At 33.5% G+C, this 27,737-nt stretch overlaps 1 protein-coding gene and 1 pseudogene across 1 annotated transcript in view; both read right to left on the bottom strand.

Annotated features, from left to right (window-relative positions):
• The window catches only part of LOC146396057 (uncharacterized), a 601,997-nt gene that overhangs the window by 92,962 nt on the left and 481,298 nt on the right, over positions 1-27,737 (bottom strand). The gene's annotated exons all lie outside the window — the stretch shown is intronic.
• LOC146396058 (U2 spliceosomal RNA) lies at positions 11,262-11,402 on the bottom strand (annotated as a pseudogene).

The raw sequence follows: 27,737 nt of genomic DNA, 5'->3' as shown, positions 1-27,737 counted from the left end.
CTGCTGACTTGTCTTCTTGGATGTCTCACAATTACCTCATAAATTAGAATTGATACCACCGTACTCTTAATTTCCTTTCCCCAGAAATAACTTTTCATATTTATTTCCTATTTCTGAAAAAGGATTACAACAGGCTGATTTCCTAAAGTCAGACACCCACATGTTACACATTTTATCACCACCCAGTCTCTAGCTTTCAGAAAACTCCATTTATTTTATCTCAAAAATATATTTTAAATCTATCCATTTCTGTATATCTGTCTGTCGATATCTTTGCCCAAGCAAATTTTGTTGTTTTGTCTGAAGTACTAAAATAGACTTATTTCTAGCAGTTTTATGAAGCTATAATTTAAATAGCATAAACTTCACTCATTTTAAGTGTATGGTTCATTGATTTTTAGTAAATTCATAGAGTTCTAAAGCATCACCACAATTCAGTTCTAAACATTTCCATCACTCCCTAAGGTTCCCTTGTGCCTATTTGAAGTCAATTTCCACTCCTATCCCAGCCCTAGCCAATTACTGATCTGTTTTCTGTTTCTATAAAATTTGCTTTTTTGGATATTTGACATAAATGGAATTTATATATTTTATGTCTGCCTGATTTCAAGTATCATATTTCTTAAACTTACTCCATGTTGTTTTGTGTTCATTTTTATCATGAGTAGTATTCCATTTTATGGCTATATCACATTTTAGTTGTACATTTTAAGAGTGTCCAGTTCTGGCTGCCATGAAAATTTATTTAATTTGAATAACATTGTTATAAATATTTACGTTTCCACTCAGATAGATTCATAGGAATGAAATTGCTGGGTAGTAAGTTTAGATTGTATTTAAACTTTTAATTTATTGACAAAAATTTTCTCAAGTGGCTGTACCATTTTCATTCCAAGCAAAAATACACAGGTGACCCAGATTGTCCACTGCTATGGCAATATTTGGTATTATTGTTTTTATGGGTTGAATTGTGTCCCTATCAAAAAAGATGTTGGAGTTCTCTAATCCCCACTACCTCAGAATGTGAGCAAATTTGGAGAGATGTTGTTTACAGGGATAATCAAGTTAAAATGAGATTATAGAGGGAGCTGTAACCCAGTATTACAGATATCTTTAGAAAAAGGGAAATTTGGACATAGAGACAGACATATACAAGAATACCATGTACAAACAAAAGCAGAAATCAGAAAGCCAAGGAGGCTGAGAACAGAAAATTCCCTTGGGCCAACAAAAGAAACCAACTGTGATGGAAGTGATTTCAGATTTCTAGTCTCCAGAACTTAGACAATAAATTTCTTTTGCTTAACAGTCCTGTTTGAGGTACTTTGTTATGGAGCCCTAACAAACTAATACAACCAGTCTTTTCAATTACAGATATTCTAGTAGGTTTGTGATGGTAGCTTGTTTTGATTTTGCTTTGAATTCTCCTGGTAAGTAAAAGATATTGAGAATATTTTCATGTACTTATTTGCTACTTTTATAATTTCTTTAGTGAAATGTGTACTTAAATATTTGACCATTTTTTTTTTTTTATTTTCCCACTGTACAGCAAGGGGGTCAGGTTATCCTTAGATGTATACATTGCAGTTACAGTTTTTTCCCCCACCCTTTCTTCTGTTGCGACATGAGTATCTAGACATAGTTCTCAATGCTATTCAGCAGGATCTCCTTGTAAATCTATTCTAGGTTGTGTCTGATAAGCCCAAAAAAATTGGGAACTTTGACCTATTATTCAGTTGGATTATTCCTTTTATATTTGGGATACAAGTCTTTTTCAGACATACAATGTGTAATTATTTTCTTCCAATACGTGGATTGGCTTTTCATCTTCTTAATAATGGCATTTTTTTTCCTGTTTGTTTTTACTATTTTTAAACAGCTTTATTGAATTATAATTGTTATAAAATGATCTTATTTAAAGTGTATAGTTTGATAGATCTGAATATGCAAACATCCATGAAACCATCACCTCAATCAAGATGTTTAACCTATGCATGACTCTCCAAAAGATTCATTATAATTCTCTCACTCCTTAGTTCTGCAACAACCCAAGGCAACTATTGATCTGTTTTCTACTACTATACATAACTTTGGTATTTCCTAGAATTTTATGTAAATGGAATCATGGAATGTCTACACTTTTGTTTTTAAACAGAGAATAGTTTCTTTCATTTCTGACATTTATTTTGAGATGTATCTACATTGTCGAATTTATTGATAGCTTTCTTTTTATTATAAGGCAGTAGTTCAATGAACAAGAATACAGTAACATATTGATAATTCATATATTGGTAGTACCCAACCAGCAATGTGTTGCTAGACTTGTTAGGCTTCAAGTCCCCTTAAAGGAGATTAAATTCAAAGTCTCTGGCCAAGACAAAATTACCAGACCCTCATCATTGCCAGACAGGTCTCATTGTAATGCCCCTTCCCCCACTTGAGCAACCGGTCCCATCCTAGTCTATCATACTTCCTCCTGGGAAAGTTGTGTGGCCATCTCCTCAGCCCACCTCTATAGGGGGCAATGAAAACACCTACAGGGACAATGTGAGGGGACTCTCTGAGAAACTTCCCTATAACTTGTTCCCCATGCAAATGAGGTATCCTACCCAAGACCAATCAGAAGATCAAATATGCCCCGTACAGAGACCAATCAACACCTGGGCCTTATGCACACACAGTAGGCTTGGGGTGGGACAAATCTGGTCAGCATTCAGGCCTGCAGCTTGGGGATATAAAAACAATTGCGAAGCGAGGCAGGCCCTCTTTTTGCCCACAGCTCTCTCCCTCTCTCTCTCTCTCCGAAAATATACTTGTGATTTAATAAATTTGTAATATGCCAGCCATTTCAGTGCTTTGCTATGGTAGGGCGGGGACTGAGGAAACTACAATTCTATCATTCTGGAACAAATTCAATCAAACTGGGTCTCCTGGAATTTTTTTTTTTAAAGGGGTTGTGATTTATAGTGTTTGTAGACTTTCATGTTGTAAATGCTCCCAATGTGGCTGATTTCAACTAGCTAGTAAAATTTCTGAATACTTAGCTCTCTCAACCTGGTAGTGTTGCCTCCACCCACTAATGTATACTTCCAACTGCAGTCCATGTGTTTAAGATGAAAATGGTCCCCAATTTCAGCTCTAGCATGGCCCATTTGACCCAAGCTAAATAGCAGATTATATAACCTTACTGATCATGCTAACTCAGCATGCCCACTCCTGATCCCACTTGAGGAGACATTGGCTGACCGCTTCTACAAAGAAAGTTTCTCCTTTTCTGAGATGCTATAAAAAATTGTACTTTACACATGGTTAAATGACAACAAGAAAGACTATAAGCTTTGAAAGCTGTAGATGACCAAACTCTAACAAGAAAGAGAGGTAACTGTAAGATGAAGCATATGTTCTGTATAAAGAAATAAAGTAAGTGATTAAATGAATCCTTGGTGAAAACCCACATTTTCCCAGGCTTTTCAGATAGGTGTACTAATAATTTGTTATTATTGTTTATGTCCATTTGAATGGGTTTTGTGACACTTTCAAGTGAAAAATTCTTAAATAGTATAGTGATAAATTCTAAGATAGTCTGAAGAATAATGATGATACTAGTAATTATCCTTTGAGGCTTAGTAAAAGCTAGAGATTGGATCATCATGATTTTTTTTATGGTATAACATTTGCAATGGGATATTTTAAGACTCTTAAACTTTGGAATGTAAAAACTCATTTCTCTCACAAAATCTGAAGTAATGTTTTTGCTAGTTTCAAAAATATTTACATATACACAATTTTATTAGTGAAATAAACATTACATTTTATGATCAGCGAAAGTTGGAAAGTATTTTTGAGTCACTTGCATTAAGCAAATTTTTAAACATTTCCTAATCATTTGTCAACAAAATTTAAGTTAAACAAATTTTTAAAGCAAGACTACTTATTTCTTACCCATGTACTCATGTGAATTTTATCTATGTTATTTTCCAGGACCATTTTATAGCCATAAGAATCCCCTTTAAAACAATATTTTTTTCTCAATTTTCAAGCCTCATTTCTCTAGATATCATTAGTAAAAGTTTCCAAATATTTAAATGTGGTTGAAAATTTCAAAGTGATATAGTTCAATTATATCTCAATGTGGATGAACACTTCAGCCTGAAGAACTAGGCATCCCCTGAAGAGGACTGAGGATAAAGAGGTACTTAATAGCACAGAACAATTATCTACTTATTTTATAGATAAAATCTACAGTGCACAAATAATTTGAACTCTGATCTCTTAATGTGAGAATTTAGTTCATTAATCCACCACACTGTCTACACAAATCCCCTGATACTGGAATACACCAGAGAGAATCATACAGTGATGCATATGATAGTGATTTGCTGTCCGGCAAAGTGAATTTTTTCTCAATTTCAGTCATGTAACTGCACAGTATTACCACACCTGGGGTTCTTTCCAGCTTTTTGCCATCTGAAATAAACATGAGGGCAACTCCCATAAAAATGATTTATCTTATTTTATAAAGAATATGCTTATCATAAGCTAGCATACTATAGCATACTGGAGAGGTGCATGGGTTTCATTTCTGGTAAGAATGGAATAATCTATCTGCCTTATTATATTTATGCTAACCTTTGTAGAACATATAGGAGTTATTATGGTCCTGTCAAGAGCAGAAGATAGAAAGAGGAAAAGAATAACATATGCACCTCCAGAATTTGCTGTAATTGTGTTGAAAATTATCATTATTAGGCTTTAGTTCACAGGACTTTTATGCCCATTTTATTCTTGAAAAGAGAGGAAAATGTCAGAAAGGCATGTTCTGATGGCTTAATTTAATATTGACAGTTTGTGATTCTTTCTTCTAAAATTCTCTGCTTAGAATATATGTTCCTGATGTTTTGAATAAAATAACTAGTTAAAATAAATTTATAAAATGAATGAAAAAACTTGATATATATGAAAAATATTGGGTTTGACTTTTATCCTTCTTAGTCTGGGTAAGAACTTCTGTTAACACACAAAATATGTCAGGATCTTTTAAAGTTGATGGACTCTCATAATTAAAATATATTTGTAAATAACTTTAGGTAGTTGTTAGAATGGAAAGAAAGCTTTCCTAATTTCTAGTCTAATTTTTAGTCTACATTATTCTATATGTGCAGTGTGTTTTCCTCTTTACCATCTTACTGTGCTCTTCCTCAATCTCAGATACTAAAGAAATTAAATAAATTGAGGGGTTCTTTTTTCATACTTTATTGAAAACAGAAATGATGTTTTCCCACATATGGCTCTTTTTAATTAAAATCTATTTATTTTTTTCTTTTTCTTTTTTTTTTTTTATTTCCCCAACACAATATATTTTTTTTCCTACTGTACAGCATGGTAATCCAGTTACACATACATGTATACATTCTTCTTTCTCACATTATCAGACTCCATTATAAGTGGCCAGACATAGTTCCCAATGCTACACAGCAGGACCTCATTGCTAATCCATTCCAAAGGCAATAGTCTGCATCTATCACCCCAAGCTCCCCATCCATCCCACGCCCTCTCCCTCCCCCTTGGCAACCATAAATCTATTCTCCAAGGCCATGATTTTCTTTTCTGTGGAAAGGTTCATTTGTGTCACATATTAGATTCCAGATATAAGTGATATCATATGGTATTTAAATATGTATTCCATATCTGTGTTTCATTTATGTGCAGAACCAACTTAAACATATACCATTGGTTTTGAGAGGAGCATATTTCCTTGTCTGATAAGAAGGTTAAGAATAATAGAGTAAGTAACTTGTGGTAGTCAGAACACTGCACATTCATGATTGGGTAGTCATAAAAGTTGAATCTAACTCTATCTTAAACACCAACTTTGCTTTAAATATATGTGGGAATGCTATAATAAAATGGCATTATATAAGTAAATATACTTTTCGTTATTAAGTCACATGAATTACAAATGTATTTGAGATTTAATCTTTAGATTTTTTTCTAAGTTTGTATGAACCCCTAAGAAAAGATAATGGCAGTTTCTTTATTTTTTTTCTAATAAAAGAAAAACAAAGGTTTGTTGATTTTTTAATTTTTATTTCTAGTTCATGTTTGCAGGTTGTTTGTTTTCCTGAGATGGATTATGTTTTGAGGGTTATTTGCTACTCTAAAATTTAGTTGATTATCTGGGTTCAGCTTTGAGCATTATAAAATCAATACAAAGTATGGCAACATTGTTTAAGATAAATAAACAAATGTTTTAGCCCATGTAAAAGCTGTATTTAAAGAAAATGGAATAAAGACTAATAATATTCGATAACAAATATTGGCTCCCTAACTAAAGTAACAATTTAAAGATATTCTATAGATACATCATATAGGCAATAATTTAAAATACTTGAATAGTAATTTGGGTAATTTTTGTAAAATGAATGTTTAGCAGTTTGTGCAAACTGTGAGAATCAGAAGTGTGCCTACAGTCTAACTATTAAATATCTTTTCATGTCCCCAAAAGTCTATTTTGCAAATGTATTAATACTGCAACATATTAAATGTTAATATTAAACATATATAAATAATATAGATATGTAAATTAATAAAAGAGAGGGCTTATAAAATTCTCCCCAATTTCTGATCTTGATACTTTTTGTAATTTAAATAAAGTGGATATAAAATGTATGTAAATAATATCTATATTGTTTATTTAAATGCAAGTTAATTATAAATTATTTTATTTCTCTATTGAGCCATTAGTAATAGGTAGAAATGTATTATCAATAACACTACTGTGCCAGAATTGATGTTTTGGGTCAATGGCTCTCTTTTTATTAAAAGTTACTTAAGGAATTTTACATTTACCTAAAAATATACAAAGAATCTCTCCTAGAGCCATAGTGTTCATTAAACTTACAAGTATATATTGAGTACATAAATATATGCCCAGAATTTTATAGTGGACTTTTCAGCTATGAAAAAGTCAAAGAAAGTCCTCTTCTCTGGGGAACATGTATGTTGTGAAAAATGTGATGAATATTATTAGTGTGATGAACAGAGTTTACAAGGGAGATATATAACAAGAGAATAATAATAGAACTTAATCTAGTCTTGTTAGTGAGAAAGAACTGTTGCTGAAATGCATCCACTGTCTACCAGTGCCAAATTGAAATGCAGAGACAGAGTTTTGGGTAAAGATGAAAAAGATAGCTTTTATTGCTTTGCCAGGCAAAGGGGGTCACAGCAGGCTAATGTCTTAAAGACTGTGACTCCCCCTATTTGGGAAGAAGTTTGGGGAGTTTTATAGTAAAAAGAAGAAAAACAGGTTTTCATATAGGAATCAGGATTGTGACAAACATGCATTCCTTCTTTGGGGGAATATTAGTCTTCAAAGCTGAAGTCAGGAGATCTCTGCATGATCATGATGGTGGTCTTCTGGGTTATTGCCTAGAATAACAGTACTTGCAAAAAGGGCATTGTGATCTGAGATTAGAACAAACTAGGAAAGTTGCTGAAAAACATCATGTGCTAATAATCTCTAACACATAGACAGTTGTGCTCAGGGTGCTTAATCTTTAGCTTAAAGATTATTGTGGTTAGGGTGCAATTAAGCCAGGGAGAAGGACAAGGAAGGACTCTAAGCTGTTCAGTTTTAAAGTGTTCATTTCTGAAAGAAGCCTAAGGAATGTAATTTTTCCCTTAGATGTATAAGATGCCTACTTCATTATGTGTATCCCTTGAGAGGGAACCAGGATCCTGCCCCAAAGCTGTACTACTGTTGCTTGACTCTTCCTCCCTTGTCTTTGCATCCCTTTCCTTCCCTGATCAGCAACTGTCTGAGTCTGCCCGTTGGAACTCAGGCTGAATGAGGCCAATTTCCTAAAATACAAGAATTGGGGGACACAGAAAGTCTTTTGGGCCCAGGAGTCCCGCAGGTCCCTGCTCAGTTTCAGAAGTGACTAAAAAAGCCCTCCCTGAGGAAAATAAAGAAAGAAAGAAACAAACAAACAGAGACTTGTTTTATGCATAGGTATGATAAAGATTCTTTGCTTGACCAAATTTTAGTCAGGTTTCTAGACCTTCTAGGCCCATCTGTGCTCCTTGTAAAACTCAGTTTTAGCCAGAGCCCTGTGAAATCATTTTAACCAGAACCTCCAACTCTCCATATATGACCACCCTTCATATCTGATCAGGTTCCTCATCCTCCACCATGTCCTAGGTGATGTCGGATCACCCTTGCCTTCTTCAGGAAGAATCCTGTTAGATCAGTTTAACAAGAACCCCCTTATCCCTGTTTCCTCTTAGTAGTTTTCCATCCACTGACCTCCACTCTGCTCGTTTGCTACAAGTTCCCACATGCCTATTCTGTGTTTGAAGTTAAGCCCAGTCGCTTTTCACCATAATAAATTCCCATTTATAATGGTACCTATACTCATCATGATGTTCCTGAATAAACTATGCCTTACCATCTTTAGCAAATGTCACTGCATACTTTTCTTTTGCAGATATTAGCCAAGGAAAGACAGAGGAAAAACTATTTGAGAGAGAATAAAATGTTTACAGGCCATAAGTGAAAGAGGATTTTGTGAACTCACTGAGAGGCCAGGAAGATATAAGAAATGAGAATAGCCAAAAGAACCAAAAGTTGAATAACTTTTTGTGTTAAGAAGTTAAGAAGAAGTTAGAAATGGATCTTAAAACAAACAAAAAAAAATTGAAAGGTTTTATGCAAAGTTGTATATAGTGCCACATTTGTTTCAACGTGTCCTTTGCTTTTTGATGAGAATTGCCATTGTACCAAGATTGTATTCAACTTCTACAGTTATTAGTATGAATGGCTGAGAATCTGAAAATTCATGCTAGGCATTGCCTTTCAAGGTACACATTTAAAAAGTGTCAGTCTGGTTGTGTACCAGGGCCAATACCTCTGATGTTTTCTACAATAGATATGTTTTCTAGGGCTGCCATTACAAAGAACCACAAACTGGGTATCTTTAAAGAAAAAAAAATGTATTGTCCACAGTTCTGAAGACTAGAAGTCTAAAATCATGGCATTACCAGGGCCATGCTCCCTATGAAACTTGCAGAGGAATCCTTCCTTACCTCTTTCTAGCTTCTGGTGATTTTTTAGCAATCTTTGATGCTCCTTAGCTTATAGCTACATAATTCTAATTTCTGTCTTCATAATTATATGGTATTCTCCCTGTGTGACTCTGTGTCTTAATATGACCACCTTCTTCCAAGATACCATTCATATTTTATTAGTGCCTCCCCTACTCCAGTGTGACAAATCTTAACTAATCCCATCTTCAATGATCCTAGTTCCAAATAAGCTACATTCAAAGAGTCAAGGTACTCTGTACTAGAAATCCAATACATCTTTTTCAGGGGGACACAGTTCAACTTATAACAGTAACACCCTTGTATCTATTCACATTGTTCTTGATTTACTGTGGCTATAATGGCAATTATATGGACACATGAAGTTATGGATTTAGAAATACTAGTTGGAAAGAAGCAAGAATACTTTATGTTACAAAGTAGTGTAGTTGTTTGTAATACCACTGGAAACAATGAATATAAGTGGTATAGAAAATGTTTCTTCTTAATCCCTTCTCCTATCATGCTGAATTTCTTGATGACTATTATAAAATATAATAAATTATAAATAAGTGAATTATATTATAAATATCAAGATAAGCTAGTTTATATAAATTATGGATGAAATAATAGTGAAATAAGAATACTGGCTCTGGAAATTTGGAATAAAAATGACATTATCTTATAACCTCTATTCATGAGATATACTGACAATGTAAGGTCAAGGCAGATCTCTATTTATGAGTTATAAGAAGATTCCTAAAGTAGAAGTTATGGAGATAGAATAACATTGAAAACAGGGTGATTAAATTACAATTGTAAGTGTTATTCATTTTCAATGACATCTTGAGGACTGTTTTTCAAATGAAATATTTACTTAGTGATTAAGTATTTCATCAGAATTCTTCCCTAGGGACATACTAAGGTTAATGCTCTTATAAAGAGGATTCTCAGAAACAAATTTCTTTTTACAGTGATTTACTATCCTATTAGTTTTCTTATCAAAAATATATACATGACTATTGGTATCTCATTTAGTGCAGAGACTAAAATTCTTATTGTCAAGAAGATTCAAATATATTTTGATGTCAAATCTTGATTGTGGATAGATGGAGAAAGATACCATTATGAACTTACTTATATGTGAAGTTTGAAAAAACCCCAGACCCAAAAGTCATAGATATGGAGAACAGATTAGAGGTTGAAAAACATTGAAACCCGCCTATGTGGGTGAAGAGAACTAAAAAGTATGAATTTCTAGTTGTAAAATAAATGTCATAGGAATTTAATGTACAGCATAGTGATTATAGATAATAATATTGTATTATGTGTTTGAAAATTGCTAAAAGAGTAAATCTTAAAGGTTCTCAAAACAAGAAAAAAGTGTAACTATGTATGGTGTTGGGTATTAACTAGACTTTTAGTGATTCTTATGTGATATGTACAGTTATTGAAACTTTATGTTACACACTTGAAACTAAGAGAATGTCATATGTAAATTATACTTTAACTAAAAATCCCTCATGGTGGGAAATAGTTGCACTTGGTGGAGAACAGTAGACAAAATTCTTGATTGCCAACTGGAAAGGAAGCAGTTAGTAGTTGTCTACTACTCAAAGACAGTCCAACAGGCTTTTCATCCAAACTTAGGTTAGATTTTTATCTTTACATCTACTAGTTTAGCAGACAAATATCTATGGGTTTTGTCTGCTTTATAACCATGCCTTTTCCCTTTCATTTGATAACAGCACTTCAATTAAGTTCTGATTGTCCAGACTTCTCCCATTAATTCAGTTTTGGTGGGACTGCTATTCAATGTACTCTGCCATCCTCTATCTCCTGGTTGAATACATGGTGAAGACAAGACTACCTACTCCCCCTTTCACTTAGAATTTTAAATCTTACATGACAGAAAGAATGGGAATGTTAAGATCAATTTTTTTTTTTACCCCAAAGGTAGAGTCTTTAGAAGACCAATAGTTAATTCTGGCCACCTGACTCTAGCTGTATGTTTAGATGCCCATCTTCAATGGAGAAATTTATGACCTTTCCTTCTATTCTATGAGTTACCTTAATTCCTTCTTATACCTTTTGCTGAAGTGCATCAAAGTCATGAGTTATTTGTCACAATAACAATGGCAACAACAATTTATAAAACACCTTTATTTGATCACCCTGTTTGATGTTGGGAAAAATATACCCACTTTGTTGAAGCTCACTTACTCCACTCCACCTTCAACATAAGTAAAAAAACTATTTAATCTTCATATTTATTATAAGGAATACACTTGATCTTAGCCAAAAGGCCGAGAAGCGATTATTATAAGGAATAAATGAAGTTGTCTATGTAGAGTTTCCAGGACAATGACTAGCAAGTAGCAAGTACTCCAAAAGTATTATTCTTTTCCATATTCTTTTCTTTCATTCTCTTAAAACAAGTAAAATGTTATCTGTTGGGGAAGCAGTTATTTTATACATTGTATTAATTCACAATTATACACACATACATTTTATTATCTCTGGAGAACTTTAACTAATATATATTTTATGCGCTATGACTTGTCTTTATAAGATAATGGACTTCTGACACAATCTTGCACAGATGGAAGATGTTGTGCAGGTACAGGTAGAAGAGAGTCACTATGTAGAGAAGTCTCAAGACACCAAGCTACCAACACTGCCAACAACATAATCTGGGCTTATGGGCTCCATAATTGTGAGAAAACTAATTTCTATCAGTTAAGCCACTCAAACTATGGTACTTCATTACAGCAGTCCTATTAAACTAAAACAGGTTTGGTACTAGGAATTTGAGTGCTGCTTTAAAAAAGACCTAAAATTGTGAAAGTAGCTTTGGAACTAGGTAATAGGTGGAAGCTGAAAAAGTCTTGGAATGCATGTTAGAAAAAATCTAGATTGTCTTGAATAGACTTTTGGTAGAAACATGGAAATAAAAGGCGATTTTGGTGAAGGCCCATAACAAAAGAGGAGAGCTATGGAGAAGGCTTATATCATCATAGAGAATACTCACATCACCATGGACAGAATGTTGGTAGAAATATGAGAGTTAACGACTCTTTTGGTAAAGCCTCAGCTGGATAGAGAACTATACTTAGGAAACCATAGAAAAGATGATCTTTGTCATGACGTAGTGCAGAACGTAGCCTGACTTTGTTGCAGTGCTTTGTGGGAAGTAAAACTGAAAACTAACCAACTTGGATATTTAGCTGAGATTTCTAAGGAAAGAATAGAAGGCATGACTGGATTCTCCTTGTTGCTTACAGTAAAAGGTGAGAGGAGAGAAATAAATTGAAGAATAAATTATTGAGCAAAAACAAAACAAAAACAATGCAGAACTTGAATATTTGGAAAAACTGCAAAAACTATGGCCTGACGCATTTGCTAGAGAGATTATAGTGTGGTTCATGGATCCAATCAACCACCTCAGCAAAAGCCAGGAATATGGATGGGATTATTTAGGAAAGCTCTTTGGAGAACAGCTTGTCTGATGGTTTAGATTCCTATGATTTGCTTGGGAAGCCAAGAAGCTTTTTGAGAAATTTATAGCAGTAGAAACACTGCCAATTTGTCCCGAAGGGAAAACAGAGATAGAACAAAATAAAGAAAGACTATCAGATTTCTGGGATTCTATAGGATCATCCAGCTATCTGGCTGCAAACATGAGTTATCCTTCAAAGGGAAGAATGACCCAGAAAGTAGTTCAGAATATGGCAAGACTGACACTACCATCATTGATTGGCTCAGACCAATGGAATAGAAAATCCCTTTTGGAATAGAGATGTCTATTCTATGCCTATCCTATTCCCATGCTGGAATGAATGAAGAAAATGGAATACTACTCAGCCATAAAAAAGAACAAAATAATGCCATTTGCAGCAACATGGATGGAACAAGAGACTCTCATACTGAGGGAAGGAAGTCAGAAAGAGAAAGACAAATACCATATGATATCACTTGCATCTGGAATCTAATATATGGCATAAATGAACCTTTCCACAGAAAAGAAAATCATGGACTGGGAGAATACTTGTGGTTGCCAAGGGGGAGAGGAAGGAGTGGGATGGATAGGAACTTGGGGTTAATAGATGCCTTTGAAATGGATTAGCAATGAGATCCTGCTGTGTAGCACTAGGAACTATGTCTGTTCACTTATGATGGAGCATAAAAATGTGAGATGAAAGAATGTACACATGTATGTGTAACTGGGTCACCATGCTATACAGTAGAAAATTGACAGAACACTGGAAACCAGCTATAATGGAAAAAAAAATAAAAATCATTATATAGAAAAATTTAAAAAAGAAAATGATTTCGTAGTTGTAGACAGTACTTGTATAATCCTAATTTTTTTCTCTCAATTCTAGTAGACACAGGCATCATTCTAGCATTATGCGCCTAAAATTATTTCTCACTAATTCTCCTGTTCCTCCCATGATACACTCTTCACAATGTAATATTGAATAGATAACTTTTCAATCCCAAACTCTTTGGCGGGAACATATCTTTCCCTAAATTAAATTAATTATTCCCATGATTGTCTTCAAAGCTTTTTACTAACAGCTTATTTTGGATTTGATTAGCATTCTTTTCCTGTTTTGCAACACTCATGCTATTTTTTTCTGGGGTGGGGGAGAGGAGGGAACCTGTTTGCTTTTATTTTTATGTAACTGACTGTGTTCCACTGCCTACTACATGAAATACCATTGCCGCTATCTTCATTATGTTCACTTATAATGATATACAATAAAGAAAATAAAAAATATGAAGAAAAAAGTAACATGAGAAAGTCCAATTGTTAATATAATTTGATGAATAACTATGATTAAAAGAAAACGCTGTCAAAATTCATAACTCATTAGACATACTGATCACTTTTTTTGGCCCTGTAGATGAATTTGCAGTAGGAATATTTTTATAAGAAAAAGACAGAAATCCCTGTGCATAGTTTATATTTACAAATAAATTATTCTTTTCAATGTGTATAATGCTTAATTAAGAAATTTATCATTGAGAGATTTTGCCAGTGTACATATTTAGTAATACTTTTATTGAAATAGCACAATAATTATAAAAATATTCATAAGCAAGTCTCCTCAGTCTGGCTTAGTATAGCAATTATTTTGAGATTTTAATCTCCTGACAAAGCTTCTCTGTGTATATATCTTTATTTATATTGATCTATCTAACTATCTCCAAAAAAAAGAAAAAAGTTGTGGAATAATCTTTTTCTTCCTGTCTCCTATACCCCTCCTTTTCAGGTCAATTGATGCACAAAATTAACATTTTCTACTCTCCCAGTCATTTCTGCCTATGCTCTAAGGCCGTCCTTGTGTTCAGTCAAATTCATAGCTAAGTATATTTTGGGCCTATGATGAATTCAAGGTACAGAATAATCTGATTATGTGATTCTTAAACTAGGTAATTTCTGTATTAATTGTACACTATTAATGAATAAACTGGCATATGTTTAGCAAAATGTCTCAGTCAAGTTTTAACCACATTTTATAATTTTGTCAAGAATTTGTAAAGCAAATTATAATAAAACCTTGATATTGCAGTATTTTTTCTTGAGTGGAATCTAGTATAAAGTCTTAGAAACCATCCAAGAATCATTAACTATTAAAATATCTAAACTGGGTCTCTGCAACACATTTTTAACCAGGGATATTTTTTGAATATTCTTCAAATGATTTTATTGAGAGAATGGCAAGACAAACAATAACATAAATATATTTTTTATGAAGAGCTTTTATGTCTCTATTTTAGAGTTGTTTCATCCGGAGATTTAGAAAATACTTTCAAAACAACATGTTGATTTTTTTGTTCGAATAATTTCCTTCGGTCATTTTGCAATTGGATGAATTCCTAAACTCATCCATTTGACATGTAAATTAACTGGAGTCTGGTAAATTAGATCAATACTGTTTTAATATTTATTCTGAATTATTCAGTCAGATTTGCACATGAGGGTCGTAATAAAATAAAACCTAATAGATCAAGTCAGTGTCCATGCACATTGGACAGTATTGGTTAATTTGTCCAAAGATTGTTAACATTAAATATAGTCACAACATCAGCCTATACAAAACACCAGATAACAATTGTCAGTAGTCAAGTAAAGAATGGGATGTTTAAACTTCATTCACATGAAATATTTTGAGCAGCTTCTGGTTCCAATTAATTGTTGCATAAATGTGCATAATTTGATAGTCTGATTAACTAAAAAGAATGTAATAGGAAAATAGCCTAGTTTTCATTAAATTCTTGCAAATTCAATGAGAGTAAGGCCATAATTAGATAAATCATACTTGACAAGGGAACTATGGTATGAGGAGTGCAACATTAATTTCAGCCTCACTTTTTTCTCTTGTCTATAACCAAAAAATAACACAAATGCCCTTTTGAAAAAAGAAAGAACAATGAAGCAATAAAAATCTAATGCTAACAGAATCTTTCAATTGTAAAACAATAAAATATTCAGAGCAATAAAAGCATTTTCCTGCCATTGGTAAGGTATGAATTAGGGAAATCAATATTTATTTCTGTGAGAATACCAAACCAGGCTTGTGATTACTGATGTTTTAGACAGGATGAAAAATTTTTTCACTACTTTCACTTTAGAAAAATTTTCACCTGAAAGGTGATCTATGCCTTAGTTTGACTATTATATCATGACTCTGGATACTTTAAAAGAATATAAAGTTTCTGGTGTATACTGTGGAATGTCTGGATTCTAAGCAATACTATAATTGGCCATGTTGTTTTATAATAGATTGATCAATTCCAAATATATAACTTACTTTAAAAGGAAACTATCCATAAATAGAATTTTTTTTTTCTTCTGTGGGGAAAACAAAAAGCTGCTAATCCTAACTCTAAACGCAAGATACTTGCAGATCACAGCCCTTATTATTAGCATCTTTAACAAATCTCTATTTTCTGCTTTGGCTGCTGCCTTTGGGGACACATCTAGGATTAGAGAGACACTGCTGTGGGTGACTTTGATGCATCTGAGACCTCTTTAACTAATGCTAGCTTGCTGACCTTTGTCTCCAAGTGGAAGGAATTCATTTAAAAATGAAATACTTCTTGGAACTTTCCCTAGTGTTAGAAACTTGATCTAAAAATGAATCATTATTTGCTCTCCAATGACCTCTGTTTTTGGTGTACTCAATGACCTAACAGCATTTAAGCAGCTATTATTTCCTCTTAAAACAAACTAGGGTCAAAATGAGCAGATACAGAATACTTATTTCTTTATTAATTTTATTTGAAATTATTCTACAATGGACATGAATATAAATGTTCAATTTCTCTGGTTTCAGATTTCTCTGAAAAATTTCTAATAACTAACTAGAATCAACTTCTGATAACAAGCTGGATGAATGTTATCTTTTGAATTTCTATCTTTCCTTTCAAGTAAATGATAACTAGATTTGCAGGATAAAGAGATGGTTGGTTAAGGCAAGAAAACAAGATACTTAATAGCATAGAAAGAAACATAGTTATTATTAAATACAGGAAGATAAGAGGGAAGTGACAAGATGAATGAAATCTATAGGTTAATATTTTAGCACTTAAGATAAATGCAAAAACCAAACTTTTACTAATAAATTGCCTATGACTTTAGGTATGCATTTTAGTACATGTGATGCAATTAATAAAGGATTTCTATAATAAAACCTCTCCTTTTGAGAGGATAAATTACTTGCATAACACCAACAATTTGTAGAGATACAGGTAGTCATGGTATCGTATCAGTCATTCTCATTCCTGACTTTAAAAAAAAAAAAATTCACTTACCAAGCCTCTCTCATTAACATGTTTTAAGTTCATTACTTTCTACTGTATATCAGTCCATTGGCTCCTTTGGCCATTCAGATTGACCATAGGCCCCAAAGTGGGTAATCCTGAATTTTCTAGAAGCTTAACCACGGTCTTAGATCTATGATAACATAAACCAGCATTCTTTGAGTCATCTCTTTTATTCTCTCTAGAATCTAGGTGAATTAAAATTCCTCATGGCAAGTCCTGTGCTAAAGTTTTAAATTGTAACAGGCCACTTCTGAATATTTTTGGACATGTTTAAAATACCATAGCATCCTGAGCCAGATGTCAGATTCAGCCTGGCAAGAAACATTCAGAGACAGAATGATTAACTGGATATAATAGTATTTTTAAAAAATTATGAATGCAAACTGGGATGAAAATGTGCTTTTGTCTGTTGGTTTGTTTGATGGTTTTTTCTGTTACTGAGGATGCAAGTCCAGACTACTGTTAAATAGGAGACCCAGAACAAATTGCATTGATCTGAAGACCTGGCCTTGTTTTAGCTGTCACAGTAGTAAGGAATACATCATCCATTAAAGTAAAATTTCTAAATTCTCTTTTGGAGTTATTGGGCCAGAAATATTCATGTTTATGTTTAGTGTGCCCTGGTACTCAGTGATTCAGAATATCATTTTATTAAAGAAAATGAATTTTTTTTTTCTTAGGGCCACACCTGCAAAATACGGAAGCACAAGGTTGAACTGGAGCTTCAGCTGCCAGCTTATGCTACGGCCACAGCAACACCAGATCTGAGCTACATTTGCAACCTACGCTGCAGCTTGCAGGAATGTCAGATCATCTGAGTGAGGCCACAAATCAAATCTGTATCCTCATGGTTCTTAACCCATTGAGCCACAAAGGGAACTTCAAAATGATTTTTATTTGTCGGAAAAAGTCATTTTTCAGTTACCATTCCTCATTTTATATAGGTTTATTAAAATGTACACAAAGGAGTTTACTGTGTTTTCATTCTGAATGAAGTGCTTACTCTGCATACTAAACCAAAAATAAAAGAAATAATTCTGAGTAATTAAGAAAAGTATATTTGAAATATTAAGTTGCTAATTTAAAAATATACTCATATGATATCTTTGGATACATAAATCAATGATATGACATTTTATTTTGCAGTTAACTTATAATATGCATATAAGCGTACATTTACATTGAAAATATTTAAAATTTGCCTGCATTAATGTAATCAGTAAGCAATGTGACCTTATATATTTTCAGATGTTATTGTTTTTAAATGTGCAAGTTCTTTTTGTTACAGAAAGTAGTATATAAGAATATTTATAGAACTCAAAAGCCCCAATCCAAATACATCTTACCACTTTCTCTGGTTATCTGTAGGACTCTCATCCTTCACTGTGCAGTTGGGCAGGAAGGGTTATAACATTATCTATTAATTGTTCTCCTTTTTTGACTCTTACTCTCTTAAATCTAGTTTCAGTACAGCACAGGTAGGATGATACTATTAAAATGTCCATCAGACCCTATCAACTCTCTTCATAAAACCCTCCAAAGCATTCCAGTCCCATCCAGAGAAAAGTCAGAGTCAAAAGCTGGTGTAGAAGCCCTGAAGGCAGCCCTGAAGGGTCTGGCTCCTTCTTACCTCCGACCCCATTTCCTACATCTTTTCCCCTCACTTGGTCTACTACATCCAAGTTGCTCTTGTTTCTTACAAAATCATTCCCACTTCAAGGCGTGTGCTCTTAATATTCTCTTTAGAACACTCCTCTCCCAGATAACTACATGGATTACTTACTCACCGAATTCTAGTCTTTATTTAAATATGAACTTTTCAGTGAAGCTTTTACTGACCTCCTTAATTAAAACTATATAAAAATCATTCTTATGTTCCCTGTCCCATTTTTCAGGTCTGTTTTTGTTTTTTTTTTCTATAGCACTTATTACCATCTAATAAACTATTGTATGTTTGATGTCTATCTTATCCTGTCTATCTCAGCGAGGGTAGGGGTTTTATTAACAGTTGTATCAGCAGTTCTTAGAATAATATCTCATAGATAGTAGCTACTTAATAAATACTTGCTAATAAATTAATGGATGAAAGAATGAATGCCATTTTATTTGGATTCTCTGATGACAGCAACTTAGTTTGCAAGTGTCCCAATACCAGCACTCAAACTGATGAATTTTTATCTTGGTTGATACACTTAGAACTCAGACCCTCAATCTCAGTTATCAAGCTGAATAAATGCTATGCTTCTAAAATATGTGCAAATATAGTACAACATCACGGTTTAATAGTGTAAGAGAAAGAGCAAGAACTAGAAAGAGACCTTGGTACTCAAATCAAATTAGGTGGTATTCTTGCAACCACTTGATCAACTATTATCGGATTCATACCATTATCTTTGGAATGAGGACCTTGGATTATGTCAGACTTCATTGCTCTGGGAATCAGGAGTTACTGGTGCAATGTAGATTAACTTGGGAAATTATTCTACTAAGTTAATGCATTTAAATGTGTACTAAGTATAGTTAGTGGATTTGAATAGTATTTTGGTCAATTAAATGTGTGTATTCCTATTTTTCAATCATGTAAATACATTGTGATAATATTCTAGGATAAATTTAAAAAATGCAAAACTATATCAAGATAATAATGTAATGACATCCTAGAATATATTGGACACTATGTTAAGTGCTATGAAAAAGTATGAAATGATATGTGCAAGTAACAATAATTTAGTGTTCATTTTGAGTCATAAAATTGGTTTCTAAAACATCAGAACGCAAAAAAAATCACTTAGAGAAGTGTCATTTGTCTCTAATAAACACTGTTTCTTCAGTTTAGCACTTTTTTTTCAGCTATTCTTATGTGTATCCTATTTTAGGCCTTTATATTTATTCCATGTGATTTTCCCAAGACTTTTAGGGATAATCTGAGTCTCATTTTGCACTAAAAATCTCTGTTCCAAGATTATTTTGGCTTATTAAATCCCATGATTTCAATGGGCTTCTAGATTATGAGTGTTCAAATTCATTTCTTTTTTTGCTGTTGTTATCTTTTTAGGGCCGTACTCACAGCATATGGCAGTAGGGGTCAAATCAGAGCTGTAGCTGCTAGCCTATGCCACAGCCACAGCAATGCCAGATCCAAGGCATATTTGTGACCTACAGCACAACTCAAGGCAACGGTGGATCCTTAACCCACTGAGCAAGGCCAGGGATCGAACCCACGTTCTCCTGGATACTCGTCAGGTTCGTTAACCATGATCCATGACAGGAACTCCCTCATTTCATAATTTAAATGTAGGTAAATTTTTGGTTAAATTTTTAGATGTCTCATCATTTTCTTAATGTGCCAACCTCTCAATCATAAACACTTGACTGGTTTTCTAAAATACAATCAGTATACACTTGACTTTAAAGGGTGCATGCGGAATTTTTGTAGTATACAATTCACAAAAGTCAAACATGCTTGAATTTCATTTGAGTTAATTGCTAGGCTTAAAATGAAAACTAGCTATAATTATAAAAACATAATGTGTTTATAGCTATACGTTGGACATATTTCCTCAATTTTCATGTGTAGAGTCTTGCTTCATAAAGTATCAGTGAAGATCTGTCTATATTTTGGAAAGGATATCTACAACTACAAGTTGCTGTGTTTTTATCTATCATGTTATTTCATGCTCTTTAGGGTGTGTTATAGTACTTATGGTTCCTTATAATTGAGGGTTTAAAGATATATACCTTTTATAGAATAAGTGAATTTCAATGGCAGTCATATAAACAGAATAAATACAAAATTCTGCATGAAATACAATGCCCATCAAGTTCAGCTCTTTTTGTTCCTTAGTTTCATCTCATTCAAGTTTCCAAACACTGACCATTTTAAAGTGTTTACTATTAGAAACACTAATACCTCCATGCTTTTAAATCTGCTATTTCTGCTGCTTCAAATGCCCTTCTGATTGATTTTCCCCTTCCTGCCTTTTCTTTGCATGATTCCACTAACATTAGATGCAATCATCTATTATTGAACTCAGATTATTTCCTTAAATTAAAAAATAATCATTTTCCATTTGGTAACATTTTTACACTTGTTTTACGCACTTGATATAGACATTGACAAAGACTCTGAATAAATTCAAATAGAAATATAGATGCAAGAATTCCTATCGTATCAGTCACCTATTTACTAGACTTTTCTTATTAATATAACGCCTATATCTTAAAGAGGTTTCCAGGCTAGTAAGAAGTTTGTGAAACCTTATAGGAAGATAGAATTTGATTGCAGAATAAGGTGAAAATATATTTAAGAAATGCAGATTTGTATAAGTGATAGTAGAAAAGGATAGAAAAGCAGCCAAAGCCAGGTTGTGAATAATTTTACATGAAATCTAGCGCTGCTGGTATTTTATCCTCTGAGTAGATGGAGAGAACACCACAGAAAGTTAACCATGTTGTTGAAGGAGATACTTGCATTTAACGTGGTACAAGTGTAAACTGATATATTTAATATTTTACATGTAACAACATCTACTGAAAATTAAAGGGTAATACTTATCAGTATACTTAGGATACCACTAATTTGAATGGGTACCAAGATCTCCTATATTCTAGTTCTTGCACTTTCTCTTACACTATTAAACCATGATGTTGTACTCTATTTGCCACATATTTTAGAAGCATAGCGTTTATTAAGCTTGATAGCTAAGACTGAAGGTCTGAGTTGTAAGTGTGTCAACCAAGATAAAAATTCATCAGTTTGAGGGCTAATATTGGGACACTTGAAAACTAAGTTACTGTCATCAGAGAATCCAAATAAAATGGCATTCATTCTTTCATCCATTAATTTATTAGCAAGTATTTATTAAGTACTTAGACATTAGTGGCTCATCTTTCATTCAACCTTATTTAAGGCCAAATTATAGAAACTTCTACTTATGGCCAAGATAGGAGTATACAACTATATTTTCTTCTTGTCTTAAACAACTGGGAAACTAGATAAATTACATAAGACAACAGCTATTAGATCAAAATAATAGACCAAAGTGGTTCAGAACTATGGTTCCTGAAAACAAGAAAACACTTGAAGACGAGCCCTAAAATTGCAACAGCTGGTTGACTGGAAGGCCATTTATAAGGCACAGCATAGGAAGGGGAGCCCAGACAGAGTTTGGAGAATTTTATGGGTTAAGAATTCTTGGTCAAAAAGTAAGAAAGGTTAAAAAAGTTGTTTGTGATACAGTGTACCAAAGGGAAGGAAACTGCCTAGAGATGGGTCTCCAAAAATATACAAAAAAGTCTCATCACTGCTGACTTGCACATGTGTGAAAAGAAACCACCCCATTTTAGAGAAAGACTCCCAAAAGGGGTAGGAAGAACAATACTAGGATTTCCATTAGGGAAGGAGAATGTTCATGTATACAGCAAGAGTGGAAATATCTTATAATATGTAGGTCACTGGGTAGAATACTAAAATTGCAAGGGCGGAAATGTCTTCTTATACTTATCCAGGGTAACTTAACTGCAAGCAAGAAATATAATTCAATACTATTCAAGGAATGCAAAATTCAGTACTCCAAAATGTAAAATTCACAGTATATATTATCCAAACTAAAATTACTTGTCATACAACAAAGCAGGAAAGTATGACCACTAGCCAGGAGAAAAATCAGTCAATAGAAACAGACCCAACAATGACATAAATGATGAAGATACAAGAAAAGAGTGTTAAATTAGCTGTTATAATTATGTTCTACATGTTCAGGAAGGTAGAGAACCTGAGAGGGTGAAAAAGAGAAGGAAGGTTTAAAGATCACATATGAGACACCTAGAGATAAAAATCCACTATCAAAAAAGATTAGACAGTGGAAAAAACAAGATCAGTGTATTTGAAGATAGAGAAAATAAAAACTAATCAAAATAAAGCACAGAGGGGAAAAGAGGATAATATTTCTTTTGGACTAAAGTTTCTCATCTATTAAATAAAAATAATTATACTTCTCATGTTTGCTCAAGATTATATTGTGATGATCAAGCAATTAAGTGACTTGTAAACCAAAAAGTTCTATATAAATAAAAACTGTTAAAAAGAAGGTATAGGAGTTCCTGTCATGGCTCAGTGGTTAACAAATCTGACTAGGAACCATGAGGTTGCGTGTTCGATCCCTGGCCTTGCTCAGTGGGTTAAGGATCCGGTGTTGCCGTGAGCTGTGGTGTAGGTCGCAGATGTGGCTCAGATCCTACATTGCTGTGGCTCTGGCGCAGGCTGGCAGCTACAGCTCCGATTAGACCCCTAGCCTGGGAATCTCCATATGCCGTGAGAGCGGCCCTAGAAAAGGCAAAGAGACAAAAGGAAAAAAAAAAAGAAGGTATAGAAATTCAATATTAGAATGCTGGACTCACTAAGATATGGTTTCAACACATTTAAAAAAATCTTCCTAAGGTTTAATTTCTGTATCAGTATAATGAAGGAATAATAAGGCCTACAATCTACCATTATTTTGTTACATAAGTATGAAAACAGAGAGCACTAGAAAACAGAAAGCATTCAAAATTGTCACTTTTTTTGTTCTCACTTTAAATATGATTAGCAGTAGTCCTACTATTACACTTATAAATAGTTTAGTTAGTTCAAAGATCTTTTCTCCTTCTCTTTCCATATCATTCTCTACAAAAGGAAGGAAATCCTCCCCTTTATAAAGAACATTTGCATGACTTGTGTCACTAAATTTTAAGTGTATATATTTTTACAGTCTAATATACATACTATTCTCAAATATTACAATATTTACACTGTTAAATATGCTATAAGAAAAAGCTTTTTGGCTTTCCATGGAAAAAGGCTTAAACAAGTTATAGAACCTAATTCTAATAAGTCATATTTTAACAATGTGAAAATTATACATTTACATGGTATTGCTCATGAGAATTAAGGTTATTTGTATTCATTATTTAGAAGTATTTGGTAGAATAAGAAGATAAAAGAAGACCATTTTGAGTAGCCTTAACAATTGTATTCATATTTTTCACTTCTAACAAATAATACCTTAATTCAATGTGGAAGTGGCCCAGTTAGTAACTATACTTTTTCCGACAATTAAAGGAGTCAAGAGTTGTAAGCTCTATATGGTGCAATTCCAGTCTTAATGTGATGGTTAATTTTATGTGTCAACATGAGTAATCAAAGGGATGCTCAGATAGCTGGTAAAACATTTCTGGGTATGTCTGTGAGGGTAGGTCAGAAAGAGATTAGCATGTGAGTCAGTAGACTAAGTAAAGAACTGCCATCACCACTGTGGAGTTACTTGGTCCTTAGAGGGACTAAATAGGACAAATGAGCAGAGGAAGGGTAAATTTTCTCTCCCTTTTTCAGCTGGGACATCCATCTTCTCTTGCCTGTGGACCTAAGACCTCCTGGTCTCAGTCCTTAAGACTTTTAGACTTAGACCAGAGACTAAAGTTGTGGAGCATACATTTCACTAGTGGATCATAAGTTAGAATGAGATAAAACATTCCTTGATTCAAGGATCCATGATTTTTGTCAATGCAAGCAAGGGTACAATATGCTGCTTCCTGATGTGAAACATGTGCTGCATTCCAGAGGGCCCTTATTCTTGCCCCACAATGTATTATTACCCACCTGGGGCCATAATTAACTTTTTTAAAGGTCCTGACACTGTTCTAAAGGCCAGTGATTACAAGCTGGTATGGGATAAAGTAAGATAAGTATTGTAGTCAGTTTTCAAGATGGCTCCCAATGAATCTGCTTCCTTGTGTTATGCCACATATAGTTCCCTTTATGTTGTACTAGATCAGAGTTGTTCTGTGAACAACAGAATACTATATGACTGATGGTATATCACTTCTGAGATTAGCTTATAAATGTCTATGGCTTCCTGTTGGCCTGTCATTTGATCTGAGAGAAATCATGCTATAAGCAGTCCAAAGGAGGGTCCCAAATGGCACAGAACTGAAGCTTCCTTCCAACACTCATGTGGGTGATCTTGGAAGCAAATCCTCAAGAGAGCCACTCATGAGAGATACTCCTGAGACACCTTGAACTCAAACTACTAGCTGCTCCCGAATTTCTGCCCTCCAGAAAAATGTGTAGATGCTGTTTTAAATCTGTAAGTTTTGGAGTAATTTGTTACATAGCCATAAATAACTGATATAAGCAGTGAATTTTCCATGATCATGAACTCTACTTCATTTACTGAAAATGTATTCCTTATTCAGAAACTATGTTGTGTGGAATATTAGGGCAGTAAAAAAGCATTCTCTAAATCCACAGAAGGTGGTTTTGCAGAAGTATTGAGAATAGGGAAGATAAATCCATATTGAGGACAAGTTTACTTCAGAGAGAACAAAGTGCTCCCCTTCATGGTGGAAATAGTCTTTGCAACAACCTACCACCATGTGAGTAGCTGATTTTCTCCTCTATATTCCCCTACTCCCATATAGAAAAGGTGCTATTTTTGCAGTTTAGTGATGTTCAGTTCAAGTCTTTAATCACTTTTAAAAATTAGGTTATTAATCTCCAGCTATGTTTAAGTGTGTCTCCTAGCAGCATGTAAGCAGATATAAAAAGGTTTATCTTACCAAGTTTATACTATCAAAATGTCTGTCATTTTGTAGGTAAGTACAGTCCTATTTACATCAATAATAGTTCATCTGAAACATATTGTGATCATGTATAAGTATAAACACAACAATATATTTACATTATATGAAACAAGAATGAGAAGATTTTATTTGAAAAAGTTAAATAAAGAGTTCCCGTCGTGGTGCAGAGGTTAACAAATCCAACTAGGAACCATGAGGTTGCGGGTTTGATCCCTGGCCTTGCTCAGTTGGTTAAGGATCTGGCGTTGCCATGAGCTGTGGTGTAGGTTGCAGACGTGGCTCAGATCCTGCGTTGCTGTGGCTGTGGTGTAGGTCGGCAGCTACAGCTCCGATTAGACTACTAGCCTGGCAACCTCCATATGCTGCGAGTGCAGCCCTAGAAAAGACAAAAAAACAACAAAACAAAACATTAAATAAACCATCATCATAATGGGGGATTTAAAAATGTCTCCCTCAGAGACACAGTCCAGGAGATACCAAATTGGGAAGGCCAGAATGCCACACAACAAATTTTATCTAATAGTCATATTCTATGAGTAGATGGAACTCTTGACAGTCTGAAAACAAAGGAGAAACGTATAACAAATATGATTCACAACAGGTTTTAATTTATATAAATTATAATATTAGAATATTTACTTGACAAAATTTATTGTCAAGGGAAAATGTTAACATAGACTTTGCTTACTCAAGTCCAGCAAGCAAGAAATATTAGATGTATTTTTTAAAATGATTACATACAAAAATAATGCAAACATTTCATACATGTGATTTTATTCATTTTTATATGTCATATTCTTTTTTTTTTTTTGTCTTTTTGCCTTTTCTAGGGCTGCTCCCGTGGCATATGGAGGTTCCCAGGCTAGGGGTCTGATTGGAGCTGTAGCCACCTGCCTATGCTAAAGCCACAGCATTGCCAGATCTGAGCTATGTCTATGATCTACACCACAGCTCATGGCAATGCCGGATCCTTAACCTACTGAGCAAGGCCAGGGATTGAACCCGCAACCTCATAGTTCCTAGTCGGATTCATTAACCACTGAGCCACAATGGGAGCTCCTATATGTCATGTTCTTTAGGGAAGATTTTCATTAAGCTTTGAAACAAATGAATCAGTTTATGCTTATGAAAAAAACTTATGCGTAAATAAATGGAAACTACAGGAAATAATGCAAAAAGTACTCAACATTAAATGAATTGAGTATCTGATAGTGGAAATTTATTTTGTACTATTATGCTCCTTAATTGTAAGGTTTATGTATCATACATATTTGTATGGTGGATGGTTTTCAATATGGAATATTATTTTCAATTGCCTATCTCCAGGGAAGCTTTTGTTTCTTTATGCAGGTATAACAAATACCAATATCAAACTGACCTCAGAACTTGCTTCATTTTTTTTTTTTCATGTAATTAATCTTAGTTGTTAAATAATTCACTTTTCTGTGTAAAGTGAAAAAAAAGACGTTTTTATTAGTACAATTGTTGCTTTCTTGTGTTTTGATATAAGGTTAAATAGAAAGTAAAGTTTATTTTTCATAAAGGTATGTATATATCCACATATTTTAATGTTATTTTTTATCAATATTGATAATATTATATATATTTGTTTCATATAAAAATAATCTATAAAGCATATATAACAGATACATGAAGTTGTCATTCAGCCCAAATTATATATAGCACATTATTATATATATTGGTTATTAAAATAATGAAAGAAGTGCTTTTTAAAAAAAACTTTAAAAAAATCTATGGATATGTTCTTTTATTGTGTTAAATTTATTTTGTATTTGGCACACTTCAGAGGCAAATGTAAGACCTTCTTTTAACATCTTCCACCAACTGTTATTAAGACTCATGTCCTTAAATGTAGCTCTTATAGACAGAGATAGAATGAAATAATTGAACTTTCTTGTTCTCAAAGAAAGGTAAAAACATAGCCATACTTGAAAGATATATTAATTATTTTATTAGCAGAACTAGAATTCAATGAAATTTTAATATGCTAGTTTTCTTTAAAGATTCACATTTTGGAAGAAATATTACAGACTAACTCTAAACAACTTCTGTCCTTGTTTTAAAATTGGTAATATGAGTTAGTAATGAGTATAGAAAGGGCATTTACCAACATGAACCTAAAAGTTATGGGTCTAGAGAAAGGAGATATATTGGGAGGAACTGACTGTGGGGAAGAT

This window comes from Sus scrofa, chromosome 15 (assembly GCF_054392235.1).
Source record: "Sus scrofa isolate SSC_HxYL_T2T_F1_AM1 chromosome 15, Sscrofa_HxYL_maternal_Yorkshire_Landrace_v2.0, whole genome shotgun sequence".
Taxonomy (NCBI): Eukaryota; Metazoa; Chordata; class Mammalia; order Artiodactyla; family Suidae; genus Sus; species Sus scrofa.
Note: the sequence above shows the minus strand (reverse complement) of the source record. Positions and strands in the feature narration are given on the sequence as shown.